This window comes from Triturus cristatus, chromosome 4_2 (assembly GCF_964204655.1).
Source record: "Triturus cristatus chromosome 4_2, aTriCri1.1, whole genome shotgun sequence".
In the NCBI taxonomy this organism is placed as follows: domain Eukaryota; kingdom Metazoa; phylum Chordata; class Amphibia; order Caudata; family Salamandridae; genus Triturus; species Triturus cristatus.
In genome coordinates, this window is record NC_140586.1 from 954529959 (window position 1) to 954548350 (window position 18392).

The window sequence follows — 18392 nt, forward strand, 5'->3', positions numbered from 1 at the left end:
AGGCGTTCTTCTATACTGGATCCTGCATTCAGTTGTTATAAAAACTGTGCAATGCCCAGAGTCCGGACCCAGTAGGATCTTATGGTATGCGCTGGCCAAATCAATTGTAGTGAATACAGTAGCCTCCCTGTGAGTAGTTGACCTGGTATATGCTGTCCACTAATTAAAGTGGGCACCTCGCACCAGTCCAAACAGCCCTTATGCTGATTTAAGAGGTCAAAGATAACCTTAGAAAGCTGTCCAAGTGGTAGCCGTGGAGAGCAGCCTTCAGGCTTAGTCTTGAAGGAATGTTAAGCAGCTTGTTTTATCAGAATGCAATCTTCTTGTATTAATTAAATGAAAGGTGAACCACACAGTAGTTATAAAAATATGTATTTATTTATATAACACTCTCTAGTACGACACGATATCTTCTACACGAAGATATTCACAAAGCAAACAATACTGTAGCACAGAAACGATAGTAAGTAGCAATAAAAGACAGTGGGCCCAGAGAGGGACCAAAGCACTAAAATAGTGGTATAAAAACCACAACTCGAGTCAAGACAAGGTCTAGAGTAAGTAGAATCGCTGGGACCCCAAGGAACCACCCAAGGTGAGTAAGTAGGAACCCCAAAGGAGGACGGGTGCAGTGTGGGACCACAACTGCGTGCTCCGTACAATTCTATTGGGAAGTTGCGGTTGAATTTCTAAAGTTTAAGGACCCTTCCCAGTGTGCTTCGAAGAAACCCAGTGGAAGTTAGGAAGTTGGAGAGCCACCCCATCCGTGGATACCGTAGTACCAGAGTTACCTATCCTAGGGAAGCCGGGTGCATAGGTCTGAAGTGGCGTCAGAATCCGCCGTCGATCTCAATGGGAGACTTCAAAGAGGAGTCACTGCTGGAAGGATGAAGAATGTCCGGTGGAATCCAAATGTGTATTAGGGATGAAGAGTCCCTGAAAGCAGAGGGGACAGAGTCTGGGTGTGAGAAGTTGGCCTGGCATATGCTGGTCACTAGTTGTAGTGGCCACCTTGCACCAGTCCAATTCGACTCTTATGGTAGATAGGTTTAAGACAGCCTTTTAAAGAAAGCTATCCTAGTGGTAGCTGTGGAGAGCAGCCTTCAGGCTAAGTCTCAGAGGAATGTAAAGCAGCTTGTTTTACCTTATAATCTCTTGAACTACCAAATGAAAGGACACCACACAGGTATATATATAAAATATATATGTATTTATTTCTAGACACACTCTACTAATCTATTTATGAGATTAGAAGTCAGGAACATATGCACAAATCAATGTTTCTCAACAAATTAGGCACTTATATGGCTGGGGCCCTAGGGCCGTACCAAACCATATACTAAAAAAGAGGTATAAGAAGAACGACTTGATAAGGGAGAAGGCCGGGAGCCTTTAGAAACGCTGGGGCCTCACTAATCCACCCAAGGCAGGTAAGTAAAGGACCCACGGGAGACACATGCAGTGTGAGAACACAGCTGCGGATCCCAATAGACTTCAATGGAGCAAGTCGCGGTTGGAATTTTAAAGTTTTATGGTACTTCGGGAGAGTCTACATGCAAGACACTTACAGGGTAAGTAGTTCTAGAGCCAACACACACAGGAGCACTGGAGTGCACGATTTACCTCACCCAGGGAAGCCGGCTGCATAGGTGTCTTTTGGTGTCGGGTCGCGGCGTCGTTTTCAATGGGAGCCAAAGAAGACTTGCTGCTTGTGAAGACAGGAGAAGTGTCCGATGGAATCCAAGGATGGATTCAGAAGAAAGAAGACCTGAAAGCAGAGGAGACAGTGTTCAAAGTTACTTGCGAGTGACCTGGGCCCAGGAAGATGGATGCCCACAGTCGTCGGGTGATTTCAGGTGATAATTGGTGTCTTGACTCTTCAGCCACGAGGTCCAGGAGGTGTCGACGACAACCAGGAGCTGGAATCAGAGTATCCCACGATGTCTGCAGCTTACTAAGGTATCGGCAACCGGATTGCAGCCAACAAACCTTGGCAACAGCAAGTCTCATGGAAAGTGAAGAAAGTCAGCGGTGCAGACCAACAAGGTCTAAGGGACTCACCCAGCAAAGGTAAGTCAGGGCAGGCCTGGAGCAATCAGGGGAGCTCTTTGGTTCTGTAGAAAAGTCTTCAGGGGACCCACAAGCCAACGGGCAAGGGATCGCAAAAACGCCTCGTGAGGGTTCACTTCACAAGAGCCCACGGTCACTCGGGATGAGGTAGGCCTCTGATTTTCAGTGGAAATCCTGCTGGAGGCTTGGACCACACGTGGTCTAATGCACAAGTTCGTAGAACGTCGTGAAGGGATTGCACTCGAAAATAGTGCACGATACCCGGGTATTACTGTTCCTCGTCACTCGTGGGGTCCACTTGCCTCAGCTCTGCTGGGGACTCACAATGGCCATCGAGAAGTCAGGAAATCCACTTCTGAGGCTGCAGGGACTTCGGACTCCTGCGGGAGCGGGAAAGTTTGCGACCGTCGATTCAAAGTTTTGGTGTCTGCCAAGCAGGGGAGTCCCTCCTTGACTCCAAGGTAGATTCTTCAGTCTTCCAGAGGTAGTGGAACGTTGAAGGTCCAGGATTCTTCTTCAGAGCGTCGTCCAGGAATATCTAATTTGCAATGGCAAGGGTTCCCTAACTTATACTTAAGGAAAGGGAGGGACTAGCTCTATGACCACTCCTATGGGAGGGTCAGGGGAGTGGGTGGTTACACCCACTTCCCTTTGTTCAGTTTCATGCCGGAGCAGGGGCCGGTAGCCCCTGAATCGGTTTGAGCTGGCATATGCACAGAGGAGCCTACTGCTCCCCCAGTGCAGGACTTCAAAGCACTCTCGGAGTGCACCCACCCAGCCCCAATACACTAAATCCTGTCTGAAAGGTGGTGACACCTCCCTGTGACAGGATGCCTATTGTTGGGCCTCCTCCACTGCGGGTTTCAGTCAGCAGCAGGAGGGCAGCCCAGTGTATGTGCTGGTGGCATCCATTTTGTGATGCCAGGGTTCTTTGTGTTTCTACAGTAGGTACATGTCTACCCCTCTAGAAGGGTGGGATCATACTCCCACACCAGTTACTGGTGTGGGGGTATGATTCCGAAGCGTTTGACACTAAACACGACATGTTTTGATGCAGCCATCCCAGAGTTAGCATTTACAGCGAGGTTATAATGCACTTAAGAGTATATGGTTTAACCGCATCCACAAACAGCCACAGAGAATAGACTCTGAGAGCTGCACAGGGGCCCTGCTCAGGCAGAGGCACCCCCTCACATGTAAACCAAGCACCCTGCCCTCAGGATTGATAGGGCCTGCCTTAGGGGTGACTGATAGGTTTATATGTGTGTGTAAGGTGAGATATGGGAAACCTATATCTCAGTGAGGAGTGCTAACACTACCTCACCCAGGCTGCAGTAGCAGGCCTGTGGTTTCAGATTTAGTCTGCTTCCCAGGGGTGGCATAATACATGCTTTGGCCCCTGGTAGGCCTGTGAAGTACCTATGCCCTTGGTACCTAAGGTACCATATACTAGGGGCTCATAAGGTACCACAGTATTCAATCACTAGTGCATCTAATATGCACTCTAAGTTGTTTAGAGAGAACAGAGAGACTGTGGCCCTGATTAGCAGGGACCCAGCCAGACTATAGCCAGAAACCAGTGTTAACATTAGAAAAAAAGTGGGGGCAACATAAGTGCAGATACTACTCTCCTACACAACCCCCTCCCAAACGCAGAGACACTAAACTAACCTTGACCAGTTGAGTCTTCGTGTTCTAAGTGGTAATACCTTGAGAGTCCATCTGCATTGGCATGTTGGGTCCCAGGTCTATGTTCCACTGTATAGTCCATCCCCTGTAGGGAAATGGACCACCTTAAAAGTTTTGGGTTTTCACCTTTCATCTGTTTGAGCCATAGGAGGGGCTTGTGGTCAGTCTGAACTATGAAGTGAGTGCCAAACAAGTATGGCCTCAGCTTCTTCAGGGCCCACACCACAGCAAAGGCCTCCCGCTCTATAGCTGACCAATGTTTCTCTCTAGGGGTCAGCCTTCTGCTTATAAAAGCTACTGGCTGGTCTTGACCTTCATCATTCAGTTGAGACAGTACAGCTCCCACACCCAGCTCAGAAGCATCTGTTTGGACAATGAGCGTTTTGGTGTAGTCTGGACTCTGTAAGATGGGGGCAGTGCACATGGCCTGCTTTAGGTCTTCAAATGCCTTCTGACAGCTAGCTGTCCACTGAACCTTTTTTGGCATTTTCTTTGAGGTAAGATCATTCAAGGGTGTCACTATTGATCCATATCCCTTAACAAACCTCCTATAGTACCCAGTCAGGCCTAAATAGGCTCTCACCTGTGTCTGGGTGGTTGGAGCTATGGTTTGGATTTTGCTCTGCAATCGTTGAACCTGGCCTCCACCTACAAGGTGGCCCAGGTACACAACCTGACTCTGCCCTATCTGGCACTTAGTGGACTTGATAGTGAGGCCTGCTTTTTGCAGGGCCTCCAAAACATTTCTGAGGTGGACCAGGTGATCCTGCCAGGAGGAACTAAAGACAGCAATATCATCTAGATAAGCTGAGCAATAAGTTTCCATACCTGTCAGAACTTTGTTCACCAACCTCTGAAAAGGGCATTTTTCAAGCCAAAGGGCATCACCACAAAGTGATAGTGCCCACTAGGGGTTGAAAATGCTGTTTTGGCCTTGGCATCCTCAGCTAACTTGATTTGCCAGTAGCCAGCTGTTAGGTCAAATGTACTAAGATACTTGGCTGAGGCCAAAGTATCAATTAGTTCATCTGCCCTTGGTATGGAATAGGCATCAGTCCTGGTGACTGCATTGAGGCCTCTGTAGTCTACACAAAACCTCATTTCTTTCTTACCACCCTGGGTATGAGGTTTGGGCACTAGGACTACTGGACTAGCCCAAGGGCTATCTGAAGGCTCAATTACACCTAACTCCAACATTTTCTGGACTTCAGTCCTGATACAATCCCTGACATGGTCAGGCTGCCTGTAGATTTTACTCTTGACAGGCAGACTGTCTCCAGTGTCCACCTCATGGGTGCACCAGGAAGTCTGACTAGGGGTCAGGCTAAACATATGTCTAAACTGTTGCAAAACGTGTCTGTATTCAGTTTGCTGATGATCAGTGAGGCTGCTTGCCAAAGCAACACCATCTACTGACCCATCATCGGGGTTCTGTGAGAGCAGGTCAGGGAGAGGTTCACTCTCCTCCTCCTGTTCCTCATCAGTTGCCATGAGCAAGCCTATGTCAGCCTTGTCAAAATATGGGTTCAATCTGTTGACATGGAGCACCCTAAGGGGGCTCCTGGGAGTTCCAAGATTCACCAAGTAGGTGACTTCTCCCTTTTCCTCAACAATTGTATGGGGGCCACTCCACTTGTCTTGGAGAAGTGCTGGGGCCACAGGCTCCAACACCCACACTTTCTGTCCTGGCTGGTATACAGTCAGCACAGCCTTTTGGTCATGCCAAGTTTTTTGTAGTTCTTGGCTGGCCTCCAGGTTTTTGGTTGCCTTCTTCATGTATTCAGCCATCCTGGAGCGGAGACCAAGTACATAATCCATCACATCCTGTTTAGGAGGTTTGAGAGGTAACTCCCAGCCCTCCTTCACCAAAACATAATGGACCTCTTACAGGATGCCCAAACAGAAGTTCAAAAGGGCTGTAGCCAAACCCCTTCTGTGGAACCTCTCTGTATGCAAACAGAAGGCAGGGAAGTAAAAGGTCCCATTTTCGTCTAAGCTTTTCTGGGATGCCTTTAATCATTCCCTTAAGGGAATTGTTGAACCTTTCAACTAACCCATTGCATTGTGGGTGATAGGGAGTAGTGAATTTATAGTTTACACCACTCTCCTTCCACATTGCTTTTAGATACCCTGACATGAATTTGCTTGCTCTGTCAGATATGACCTCCTTTGGGAAAACCACTCTGGAGAAAACTCCAATGAGGGCTCTTGCCACCACAGGGGCTGTGGTGGTCCTCGGGGGTATTGCTTCTGGGTACCTGGTGGCATGATTCACTACCAACAGGATAAACCTGTGCCCAGATGCTGTTGGTGGGTCAAGGGGACCAACAATGTCAATCCCTACCCTTTCAAAGGGACCCCCAACACAGGTAGTGGTATCAGTGGGGCCTTTGATGTGCCACCTGACTTGCCACTGGCTTGGCAAGTGACACAGGAGCAACAAAACTCCTTTGTGTCCTCTGACATATGTGGTCAATGAAAATGTGGAACAAGCCTGTCCCAGGTCTTGTTTTGGCCCAAGTGTCCGACCAAAGGGATATCATGTGCTAGGGTCAAGAGGAACCCCCTAAACGTCTGTGGTATTACCAACCTCCTGGTGGCTCCAGGGGTAGGATCTCTAGCCTCAGAATATAGGAGTCCCTCATCCCAATAAACTTTATGGGACCCACTAGCACTCCCAGCAGCCTCAGCAGCAGCCTGCTGTCTGAGGGGTTCAAGAGAGGGGCAGCACTGTTGCTCCTTACTCAGATCTTCCCTGGAAGGTCCCCCTGCCCCCAATAACTCAACCTGATCAGGCTCAAGTCCCTCTGGGGCAGTTCCTTCTTCAGGATCTGCTTCTCCTCCCTCAGGAGGGGAATCTGAGATCTGAGACAGAGGGGAAGGCACTGCCTTAACCCAACTGCTCCTCCTCTTGGGTAGCACCTGGTCCATACTTTCAGGATCCAGAGCTGGTTCAGTGTTATGCCTTTTGGCCTGTGACCTGGTCACAGCAAATACCTCTGCAGGTATGCCCAAAATCTCAGCATGAAACAATAACTCTACTTCAGACCTGGCTGAAGTCTCGAGATCATTGCCCAATAGACATTCAACAGGGAGGTCTGCACTGACTACAACCTTCTTAAGGCCAGTTACCCCTCCCCAGGAGAAATTCACAACTGCCAGACTATGGTTGGTCCTGACATTGCTTGCTTTGGTAACCTGGTACATTTCACCCAGGATGATCTGTCCAGGGTCCACAAGATCCTCTGCCACAATGGTGACACTAGCACCTGTGTCCCTAAATGCCAAAGCCTGTTTGCCATTTATTACAGGCTGCTGTATGTATTTTAGCCAGATTACTGGGGCTCACTAGGAAGGACATATCAATGTCTCCATAACAAATCAGCAATGCCTGAGTGGGTACTCTGACCAGGCCAGAGTCCACTTCAGAACCCAGGGTCAACCCTACTACACCCTTATTCTGATTACCACCTCCACCAGTAGCTGTACTAGGGGGAGCAGTTGCCTTAGGGGCAGGAGTGGTGGTGGTTTGGTCTTTGGACTTGTTACAGTCAGAAGTCCAGTGTCCTTTCTGTTTACAGAATTTGCACCAGGGCTTCTTTTGGCCTTTTCCTTTGTTGGACTGTGACTCCCCACCAGATGCAGATTTTTGGGGCCCTTGTGAAGACTTCTCAGTTCAATTCAATTCAAATAGACTTTATTCGGATTTCAGAAAACCATCCATAAAAGCACAAAAACAAAATTTAAAATACACATTTGATACTACAATTTAGGGCCACAGCTTATTACATATAAAATATAATTTATAAAAACATCAATGAAAACGCAATTGACCTTCTTGCTAAACTGTGCAAAAAACCATCATACATACAATATATAGGAGGTATGCAAAAGGGATAGCTATAGGTTTTTATGAGGACAAGACAAATACAGTACATTGAGATGTGCTAATCGTGCTTTAAAGTGCAAAAACATGTCTAGACAAAGTTAGTCAATTTTCAGAGACCTGCGTGAGCGTACAATAGCGTTAAGAAAGCTACTAACTCTAAAAATTAATTCATCTGATCCCAACATTAAAAAATGTCTATAAGCATAGTTGTGGTCAGTCAAATCATATTTCCTACAGTAAGGGATTAGGTAATGCCTTGTAAATCTCATGTAAAAACCACAACCGAAAATAAAATGGAGCATGCTCTGGGTTCCTCCATGCTCACAGGGACAATATAATTTTTTCCTGGTTTTTAGTGTAGCCCAGTGGAAAGCAAATAAGATTTACAATGCTTCGGTCTCTGAATCTAAATAATAGAATCCTATTCCACCTGCCCAATTTTTTACATAGATAGGGCTGGGGTGACAACGGGAATTCGATGAATGGTTCCCGGATTGATAAATCATTAATTGTAGATTGTTTCAAGGAGTCTGTTCTTTCTCTCTCGTTGTGAAAATACTGATAAAGTGCCCTTCTCACCAGGTTTTTGTGGGAGCCGTCAATCTGGTCGGGGTGTGTAAAAAGATGACCATAGTTGACACTCACAAGGCTCCTTTCTACCGCATTTAACCATGGGATTAAACCAGCGTTCTCACTTTTCAGACAATCTATAATAATCTCACGGGACAGGGAAGCTGCCGGGTTTTGCCAAATCCTTAACCAAAATAATGCAGGTCTAGCTCTAATAAAGTCCTCAACATAATGCAGTTTTAGTTCATTGTGACATACAATGGTCGGTGCGCCGTATGTTCCAGTTGGAAGACATTGAGTCCGATAGATTTGTAATAAACTGGAAACCACATCAGCCTGACGTGGTTGACGGAGAGAGGTAACAGAATTAATCGATTTGGAGAGTTTATTTCTCCCCATCGCAACGTGAGGTTGCCATGAGCCGCTATTGGAAAATAGCAGACCCAGGTAAGGGAAAGTGCAAGTGCTTCTTAGAATGTTTTGACCTATCGCAATCTTTGAGATTTTATAATTTTTAGGGCCGCAGGTCATTATAAAGGATTTGCTAAAATTTGTGCACAAACCTAAATCAGACATATAATTAACAAATCCCGATATTAAAATACGCAAGGCATTCGGGGTGCGGCCCATAAGGACCGCATCATCCGCGTAGAGTAACGCCGGGATGGGTTTCTTGTTGATAATTGGTACATCTTTTGTCAAGTTACATAAAGAATGAGTTAATTCATTGATGTATAGTATAAAAAGCAAAGGGGCCAAGACGCAGCCCTGTCTCACCCCCTTGCCAATTAAAATCTCGTTTGAGACCTCACCTTCATTGTTTATTCGAACTCTAGCTTTCAAATTGCGATGGAGGTTGGCCAAAAAATGGACTAAGGGTTCGTCTAAACCATAATTTAAAAGAATGGACCATAAGCGGGAGCGGTTGACAAAATCAAATGCTGAGCTTAAGTCCATAAAACCAAAATACAAAGGGGATTGTTTGGCTCTCGTGTATATGGCCATTATAAGGTTAAGGTTCAGACATTGTTCCACCGTGCCAAGCTTGCTCCTAAAGCCTAGCTGGCAACGGTGGATAATAGAGTTTTCGTCTGCCCAGGTACTAATTTTATCAAATAGAACCCTACCAAGGACCTTCAGGGTGTTATCGATCAGAGATATTGGTCGATAACACCCCGGGTCCAACCTATTTCCCTTTTTAAAAATGGGTACAATAGTACTACTAGACCATGTCGAGGGGATGGATTTCTTACTCAAATTATTAAAAAGGTTACAGAGTAAGGGGGCCCAAAAACTTGTATTAGATTTTATCTGGTCGATGGACAAGCCATCCGGACCAGGAGCCTTATTGCCAGCAATATTGGCAATAGCTTCCTCCACCTCCTCTAGTGTTATGACTATGGTACTGTCGGGGAAATTATCCTCAATAGGGTCTTCAACTGCAGCATAAAGCTTTGAGAAATGGATAACCCATGAGTCTCCTGTAATGTTGCAGTTTATCGGGGTAATATTACTTCCCAGGGCTCTCAAGTTCTTTACGTCTCTCCAGAACCCAGTTGAATCTTTTAGGGCAGCAGTTTTAGCAAGATTGTCCCAATGGCTTATTAAAAGCTCCTCAGTTCTAACTTTTAATGCATATTTGTATTTGGAACGTAGTGATCTGATAAGGGACACGTCTCGGGGTTTGGCTTCCAAGGCCTTTCTGAGTTCTCTATTAGCCCTCGAACAATTGTTGTCAAACCATCTTTGATTATTTATATTCTGTTCTTTTAATGGTCTGGAGATTGCCCTTTTTATAACTGTGCATAGATCACAGAAGGACTTAATTATATCGGAGCCACCAAGTGTTAAGCAGTTAGAGATCAACAAAGGATTGTTCCTGATCACATTAGTTAGGATCTCTTGATTGTCAATCCCTCTCCAAACAATCCTAAGCCTATCTGTGGATGCAGTAATGTTTTGGGCTCCAACCTCATATGGACCTGCAGGTTTTTTAGTAGATTTAAGATGGATTACTATTGGCAAATGATCACTATATGAACTGCTAACAACCTCGGATTTAAGTAGGACTTCACTAAGGAGGGAGGAGGTAAACATATAATCAATCGTGGTTGAGCTACCACGGCCAATATAAGTAGAAGCCGGTACCTTTCCCTCGGAGGTTCCACTATAGCCCATAACATCGTCTAGATCCCTACTATGTAATAGGTCCAGTAATTCAGAACCTCATCTACAGGGCGGAGATATAGAATAAATGTGGGCATTAAAATCTCCGCCAACACAAATGCCATCGAATTGGCCAAACTTTTCTCCATTCGTAACTTCATCAATAAAATTAAACAGTTCTAAAAAAGTGGGATTAGGATGGTTAACGAAATCATTATTATAAAAATTTATAAAACAGATCTTTAACCTTGCAACATATTTCGCGGCTATCAGATGTTTACTGACCACATTTAAAGGTTCAATTTTCACGTCCTTAGAGATTTTTGCCCAGATAGATAGACCGCCGCTTGGTCGTCCCAAAGCAGGAGATGGTACAATGAGATTATGACAGAAGAAACCCTCCAGTAATTGAGCGCGTGTGCACCAAGTTTCTTGCAACATTACCACATCAAAATTACTTATCCAGGTAACCCATTCTTTGATTTTCATCTTGCCTGGAAGCCCAGCAATATTCCAACTGATGATACTTAAGGAATCATTCGATGGTATAGTGGTGGAAGAAGGAGGGGCAATGGGGGGATCTGGGCATACTACATGTGATGGTACTAATCTATCTGGACAGGGTTTATAGATACATGTAGGATTTGCCGTTTCCAGAGGCACTATGCTAATGTCCTTATCCGGTGTAATGGGAAATATTAATGGTGGTCAATCTAAGCTTCCTAGATCGGATAGGGCAGAAAATCTATTGGATAAAGGAATGGTATTAGGGACCGTTTGGAATAGCCTATGGGGGGGCCTATAAAAATAGCCCAGTGGGTGGAGGGTTATTGCAGTGGATAAACTGGCATGGTTGTTATGTGTATCCATGAAGAATCTTACCGAGTTAGGATGTCTAAAATTGATCACTATGCAATCCCCACTAATGTTTTTATATTGAGGGCCCACCCAACTTACCCGACGAGTTGATATAATCTCATTTGAGATATCCCATCTTGCCCCTTTGTGTTTAGTCAGCCAGTCGATACATTTATTATGTAATTGTACCCATGACTCGCTTTGGCCTTCTTTGAGGGCTGGCACACCTGCTAACACTAAAACATATGGGCAGGCTTCTGGAGGTAAGTGGAGTGACGGCCCTAAGTTGTTAGTGGTTCTGTTTCTTACTGGTGCACCTCCACTAATGCATGCGTTATCCAAAATATTGCCTACCCTGTCTGTTGAGGTAGCTAGCGGGGTAATAATGGCCTTTGCATCCGAACTTATGGTTCTAGTCGTTACTGTTCCGGCCCCTCCAGAAGGATCATAATTTGGGTCTGTGGTCTGTACAGGCGGCGTATTGGCCAAGGAGCTGTTAGATGAAACAATTTTAGCAACAATTGGACCTTTGGTGTTACTATGTCCAGGGTCCACTGCAGCGGCCAGATCCCCCACCCTCAGGCTATTACATAGTGATTCTAATTTATTCATAATTTTCTCACCCCGAACGGCATCTAAACTAATAATGCCTTTCCTTTTAGTTTCCTCTTTTTTTACAAGGTTTTCAATTTTATCCAGTCTCTTAAAAACAGTATTAAATTGTTTAGCTATTTGAATTTCAACTTGTTTAAAAATAGTGTCAACGATAGTTTCTATCAAATTGCCATTGAGTTTGGGTTGGATACTTCGATCGAGAAACTCAGTCTGGGTGCTCTCATTGTGTGGCGTAGAGGCCCCACGGTTGCCTTTGTCCAGGACTTGAACCTCTGAACTACAGATAAAAGCAGTAGGTCTTTCGGTTCCTTCATCCGATGGTAACGGCGAAGATGATAAATCCTCTATGGCGCCTGATGTAACTATTTCGCAATCTTTCTCTTTATCTTTATTCCACATGCTCTGTGGAGTAGGTTGGTTTCTGCAACGACTTAGTTGTTTCCTTTTATTTATAATACATTTCACTGGGCCTCTCTTACATTTCTCCCTTGTTACTTTGTTGGAGCGTGGCATTTTATCTAGTTCAGGCTCCACTAAATGATCAGTTGCAGGAGTAGTCGCCAAATTAGTTATGTCAATTATAGGGGTTAGGGTATCAACTTGAGCTGTTGGTTTGATAACCGTTACTGTAGGGGAGAGGGGGGAGACCCAGATTAGATAAACCATTTGGAGATTGGGAACATGGCGAGGTGATGGTAGGAAATCCGAAGGACAGTCTACGTTCGGTGTCGGCAATCTCGTTGGTGACCATAGTAAGGGCATTGGCCAACAATGTGTCGATCGATGTAGGCAGCTCAATAGGGACAACAGTGTCTGCGGATATGGTCTTAGTCGTACGTTTGCCCATGTTTAGGGTGATTACCTTTACGGCCTGAAGACACAAGAGGGGTGGCCCAGCCCTGCCACTTCCTGCCCCTGACGGCCACAGACGGCCCGCCCTCTGCCCGGGCTCAGCCCGGCGCCGCCCGCGCGCGTCCCGCGACGCGGGGGGAGCCTCTGTTTTTGTAGCGCCTCCAGGCGCGGAACTGGCCGGAAGGAGGTCCTGGGCGATACTAAGGCTGCCGGGAGCTGTAGTTCCCCCCCACTGCGGCCAGCGTTGGTGAGTGGCGGCGAGGGGGAACAAACAGCGTCAGCGTCCCGTGGGTATCCCTGGTGGTCTAGCGGTCCTCGCGGTGTATGCCTGGTGCCTGATGTCCAGAAAGGTGAAGACTTCTGGTCTTTTGACTTATCCCCACCTTTCTCAGAGCCTTTAGGATCCTGTTTCTTAGTGTCACCCCCTTGGTTCTGGGTTTTCTGCCTCACCCTGGTTCTGATCCATTTGTCTGCCTTCTTTCCCAATTCTTGGGGAGAGGTCAGATCAAAGTCCACCAAGTATTGATGCAACAACTGGTTTTGGCAATTATTAAGGATCTGTTCTCTCATCATAAGATTACACAATCCCTTAAAATCAGTAACTCTACTACCAACCAGCCAGCCAGCCCTCCAGAGCCTTGGTTGCATAATCTACAAAGTCTGTCCAGTCCTGAGTCTGTGCTTTCTGGGTGTCTCTGAACTTGAACCTGTACTGCTCAGTGGTTAAGCCAAACCCATCTATTAATGCTCTCCTCAGGACTTCATAATCATCAGCATCCTCTTCTCTAACATTGAGGAGCTAGTCTCTTCCTTTATCAGAAAAGGAGAGCCACAAGATTGCTGCCCACTGTTTCTGGGGGGCCTGTTGTACTCTACAGGCCCTCTCCATAGCAGTTACCCACTTGTGGATATCATCCCCACTCTGGTATGGAGGAACAACCTTGGACAGGTTCCTATGGTGTGCTATGTAATCTCTGACTCTAGGGACACTGTTGTTGCCACCAGGGGTTTCTAAACCCTCTCTTCTAGAAGCTCTCTGGAGCTCAGAGGCTTCTTTGTCTAATGCCAACTGCTTGGCCTTGAGGGCAACTCTTGCTTCCTCATACTGCAGCAGTTTGTACATTCTGTCAGAGGAGGTCTCCCTTCTAGGAAGGTATAAGTTCCTCTGCTGGACAGATTCTCTGCCAGAGTGATAGGAGTGGTCAGATTCCCTAGAAAGAGACCTAGGCCTCTCCTCCACTCTGTCAGTTCTCTTAAGGAGAATTCCTCTGTCCTTTTCAGACCCTTGTGGGTCTGGCCCTTCAACACAGATCATCTGACCCAGAGACTATAGCTGACCCACCCCCTGATTCAGACCCCTTTGCTCCTAGAGCTAATCTAAGATCATCTGTGGTCAACAGATCTATCAGGTGTAGTCTGGAAGGACTCTGTCCTATCCTCAGGTGCCTTGCAGCACACATGGCTTTCAAGTCAAAGAAAGTCATGTCCTTATACTGAGGTTGGGTGGACCCACTGGCTCCAGCCCTTGAGGACATTCTAGTGTTTTGCAGTGATGTACTACCTACACTAGTTTGTGGCCTACTGATCCTAGCTTGAGCTGTAGCAAGGGTGTGCTATCCCTTCACTCACAGCTCTAAGTTCAGTAGAACTTGTTGATACTAAGCTTGACTTTATATGTACCTTGAGTTCCTTTAGTGGTTTTCAGTTAGTAATTCAAATAGAGATTTTCTGGTAAAACAATGACAAGCTGTAATCCCACACGCTGCCCACCAATGTGAGAAGTTGGCCTGGCATATGCTGGTCACTAGTTAAAGTGGCCACCTTGCACCAGTCCAATTTGACTCTTATGGTAGATAGGTTTAAGACAACCTTTTAAAGAAAGCTATCCTAGTGATAGCTGTGGAGAGCAGCCTTCAGGCTAAGTCTCAGAGGAATGTAAAGCAGCTTGTTTTACCTTATAATCTCTTGAATTACCAAATGAAAGGACACCACACAGGTATATATATAAAATATATATGTATTTATTTCTAGACACACTCTACTAATCTCTTTATGAGATTAGAAGTCAGGAACATATGCACAAATCAATGTTTCTCAACAAATTAAGCACTTATATGGCTGGGGCCCTAGGGGCGCACAAGACAATATACTAAAAAAGAGGTATAAGAAGACGACTTGAGAAGGGAGAAGGCCTAGAGCCTTCAGAAGCGCTGGGGCCTCACTAATCCACCCAAGGCAGGTAAGTAAAGGACCCACAGCAGACGCATGCAGTGTGAGAACACAGCCGTGGATCCCAATAGACTTCAATGGAGCAAGTCGCGGTTGGAATTTTAAAGTTTTAGGGTACTTCGAGAGAGTCTACAAGCAAGTCACTTACAGGGTAAGTAGTTCTAGAGCCAACACACACAGGAGCACCGGAGTGCACGAGTTACCTCACCCAGGTAAGCCGGGTGCATAGTTGTCTTTTGGTGTCGGGTCGCGGCGTCATTTTCAATGGGAGCCAAAGAAGACTTGCTGCTTGTGAAGACAGGGGAAGTGTCGGGTGGAATCCAAGGGTGGATTCTGAAGAAAGAAGACCTAAAAGCAGAGGAGACAGTGTTCAAAGTCACTTGCCAGTGACCCGGGTCCAGGAAGATGGATGCCCACAGTCGTCGGGTGATTTCAGGTGATCACAGGTGTCTTGACTCTTCAGCCACGAGGTCCAGGAGGCGTCAACGACAACCAGGAGCTGGATTCAGAGTGTCCCGCAATTTCTGCAGCTTACTGAGGTGTCGGCAACCGGATTGGAGCCAACAAACCTTGGCAACAGCAAGTCTTGTGGAAAGTGAAGATAGTCAGCGGTGCAGACCAACAAGGTCTGAGGGCTCACCCAGCAAGGGTAAGTCAGGGCAGACCAGGGGAGCCCTTTGGTTCTGTAGAAAAGTCTTCAGGGGACCCACAAGCCAACGGGCAAGGAATCGCGAAGACGCCTCGTGAGGGTTCACTTCACAGGAGCCCATGGTCACTTGGTCTCCTATTGGAATAATATCCTCGCGATTCTTCAGGACCTAGAAAAGTAATAACTATCTACACCTAAAAAGAGAGGTGGTAGGTTTTCTACTCACGGTAGTGGTGTCATATTGTTTAAAGTACCTTGCTTTACCTGTTGTTTGGGAAACAAAATATATACATGTCGTTCAGGTTGAAGTGGTACAATCTAAGCATAAACACAATCTGTGACTCTGATTTCTAATCTAAAACACACGTGAAGTGAGCGTAATTACGTTGAGGGATTAAAACATTTCTATTTAGGAAGTAGATGGTGGGTCTCCACAGTGAGCTAGTGTGACTCTCAGCCCCTATGGAAAACCGCGATGCAACAGAAATTGAATAAGGTACTCACCCTTTTCAGTAAAACACCAGGCTTCAACAGTACCCGGTGGGATAAGCACAGCGCATGGTTCCTATAATTGTAGGACTAGACAGAGAGATGATTCCCATCTAAGGTATAATGGTAGCTGTACTAAAATGTCAAATACATGATTTCTCTTTGTTTGTTGTTCTACGTGCAGATAGTCCTGTTAAATGCCCTGTATAGCCCTCAGTTGCTCGTTGGTGTGTCGGCCGAGGACTAGAACAATGTTGTGGGAAGGTTCACACAATGGGATAGTATGGGGCGTAGGACTAGTTCGAGCCATAAAATAGAGTTGGCTTTGCTCTCTGTAAGGGGTGTGTAACATATATGGGAAATCAAGGTAGAGGCTGTTGTGGCTGCTTTCCCGAAGTACACATATTTGGGGAACATGTTCTGGTCAGATTATGATAACCTGACTGCTAGCGTAAGGTGACGATGCAATTGCTTGCCAATTATTTCCAGAGGAGTGATGTTTATAGGTGTTTGAGATTATTTGTGCGGTAGTAAGCGTTAAAACGTGGCATATGTTTGAAAAGGAAATCAAGAAAGAGCAAAAGGTTGCTCTGTTCTGTGCGGACGCTGCTCGTAAACGTTTGCTATATCAGCTGGTCATCCGTCACCCTTAGTTTCTTTATAAATGTGTTGAAGTGTTGCCGGGGTCAGAGCCGATACCTGCCCCGATCATCGCAGGAACAAGCGGTTACGGAAGAACTCTACACAGTGTCAAATTAATAAACAAAGCTGTGGCAGTAGCGCAGCATTGTGTTTTACTTACAGTTATGGCGCGTAATGCAGGAATGACGACCTGCCCTGTCCACCGGGTCCCGGGAGGTGAGTGTTATGAACCATGCTCGGGTTTAAATTGACGGCGCTTATCACGTGCCTACGGATGTGGGTGGAGAAGGGGGTTTTCATTTAAACTAAGACCTCAATAATAGTGTGGTTAATATGGCGGCCATCTTAGAGTGGTATCTCTGCTAGTGAACCACTAGTTAATTTCGATATAATGGGTCTCATCGTGGTTCTAAGTCAAAGTAGTCCAGTGTAAATGTAAAGAAGGTTGGAGGAAAAATGGTGTATAGGTCGGTGCTGGTTAATGGTCATAACAGCTTTTCTAAGTGAAAAACGTAATATGTTGCGGTACCACCCCGGGTTTTAGACAACAATAATGTTACTACACTGGTGAAAGATCTTAGTAATACGTGAATGTGATCTGTTAAGTCAGGATGGTATTATGGCAGTAGTCATCAAGTAGAGGCTAATCACAATAGAAATACCACGAAAGTCAAAAGACCAGAGATGGAGTATAAAGATAGGGACTTTTTGTTGAAAGTTAGTTAAAGAAGAGATTTGGAGTCAGATATCCATGAGTCAGGTGTAAGGTTATAGGTAACGGTACGGTGTTGATTGAAATCACAAGGGCAAGACCCAGACGGAGTGGTGCTCGTATACCTTCCATTAATGTCAAAAGAGGCTCTGTGATTTATTTAAGGTTACCATAAGGATTCTCATTTTTTCTAGATCTGGATACTGCTCCAGGGAATATCATCATTACGGCCTCTATCAAAACTTGTCCTAGACAAGGACTCGTGCATACTAGCGCGTTTAGAACTCCCGTGCTAGCGCTTTACTGAAGGTGCGCTCTGCCTAATTACTGTTTTAAATTGCCTCGTTTTGTATATCTTTTTCATTTTATTTTGTTTTTCCCTTGCTTTTATCTTTGGGGATCTGCCCCTTTACTTGCACTATAATTGTTACCGCACCGCTGTTTTAGCGGGTCCTGTCCTGGGGGTTAGGTAGTTGGGGAGAATCGGCCTCCATATTTGATTGGGCAGTGGTGGTGACGCTTTCTGGCCGCCATCTTGAGTGGTATAGCAATCTGCTCACTCGCGCCCACCCTATTTAAGGCGGTTTCTCAAGGGGGCAAGCCTAGACAAGGACTCGTGCATACTAGCGCGTTTAGAACTCGCGTGCTAGCGCTTTACTGAAGGTCCGCTCTGCCTAATTACTGTTTTAAATTGCCTCGTTTTGTATTTCTTTTTCATTTTATTTCGTTTTTCCCTTGCTTTTATCTTTGGGGATCTGCCCCTTTACTTGCACTATAATTGTTACCGCACCGCTGTTTTAGCGGGTCCTGTCCTGGGGGTTAGGTACTTGGGGAGAATCGGCCGCCATATTGGATTGGGCAGTGGTGGTGACGCTTTCTGGCCGCCATCTTGAGCGGTATAGCAATCTGCTCACTCGCGCCCACCCTATTTAAGCCAGTCCTTCAAGCGCACAGCGGTGACG

General features: G+C 45.9%; 1 long non-coding RNA gene across 1 annotated transcript in view; it reads right to left on the reverse strand.

Annotated features, from left to right (window-relative positions):
* LOC146839084 (uncharacterized) overlaps positions 1-16996 on the reverse strand; it is a 38722-nt gene extending 21726 nt beyond the window's left edge. Inside the window, exon 1 of the long non-coding RNA XR_014960777.1 lies at positions 16879-16996. This is a non-coding gene — a long non-coding RNA (uncharacterized LOC146839084). The remainder of the gene's footprint in view (positions 1-16878) is intronic.
* Positions 16997-18392: the final 1396 nt, after the last annotated feature.